We start from the raw sequence: 978 nt of genomic DNA, 5'->3' as shown, positions 1-978 counted from the left end.
ACCAACGATCAGATGACACAGATGTTAGAATTATCTGACAATGATTTTAAAGCACTCGTCACAAAAATGCTTGAACAAGAAATTACGAAGACACTTGAAACAACTGGAAAAAAAAATAGAAAGTCTTAGCAAAGAAACAGAAAGTTTTGGCAAAGAAAACTCAAATGAAAAATTTTTGAATTCAAAAATACAATAATCAGCCCTTTCCTCAGCTGCGGTTAGGTGCCCAGTCCTCCCAGAGAAGCTAGGGTAGCATTGGGGTGAGGCCCTCATGTCACCTGGCTACTAGCAGTGGGCATGGCAGGGCCTACCCAGCACTCGCCTGCACCATGGCCTCCCTCTTGGAGCTCACTTGCATCTACTCAGCCCTCATCCTGCACGAGGATGATGTGACAGTCGTGAAGAATAAAATCAACACCCTCATTAAGGCAGCTGGTGGAAATGCTGAACCTTTCCGGCCAGCCTTGTTTGTAACGGCTCTGGCCAATGTCAACACTGGGAGCCGCATTTGCAATATAGGGGCTGGTGGACTTGCCTCAACAGCTGGCGCTTCACCTGCAGGGGTCCTGCCCCTCCACTGCTGCTGCCCCACCTGAGGAGAAGGTAAGAAAGAAGAATCTGAGGAGTTCAATGATGGCATGGGTATTGGTCTTTTTGACTAAACTTCTTTTGTAACATGTTTAATAAAAAGTTGAATTCGGCAAATAATAATAATAATAATAATACAATAACTATTAAAAAAAAACTTCGACAAATGAGCTCACAACAGTATGTAGGGGACAGAGAAAAGAATCAGTGAACTTGAACATGAAGAAATGGAAATTACCCAGTATGAAAAACAGAGAGAAAATAAATGGGGGAAGGGGTTGAGGGAATGAACAGAGCCTCAAGGACTTGTGGGGTTATAACAGAATATCTAACATTTCCATTAGAGGAGTCCCAAAAGGAGAGAAAGAAAAGAGTGGGGCTAAAAAGTAT

At 42.9% G+C, this 978-nt stretch overlaps 1 pseudogene; it reads left to right on the top strand.

Annotated features, from left to right (window-relative positions):
* The first annotated feature begins 329 nt into the window (after window positions 1-329).
* LOC107514043 lies at window positions 330-662 on the top strand (annotated as a pseudogene).
* The last annotated feature ends 316 nt before the right edge of the window (window positions 663-978 follow it).

The sequence above is a fragment of the Rousettus aegyptiacus genome, unplaced genomic scaffold (assembly GCF_014176215.1).
Source record: "Rousettus aegyptiacus isolate mRouAeg1 unplaced genomic scaffold, mRouAeg1.p scaffold_m13_p_2, whole genome shotgun sequence".
NCBI lineage: Eukaryota > Metazoa > Chordata > Mammalia > Chiroptera > Pteropodidae > Rousettus > Rousettus aegyptiacus.
Note: the sequence above shows the minus strand (reverse complement) of the source record. Positions and strands in the feature narration are given on the sequence as shown.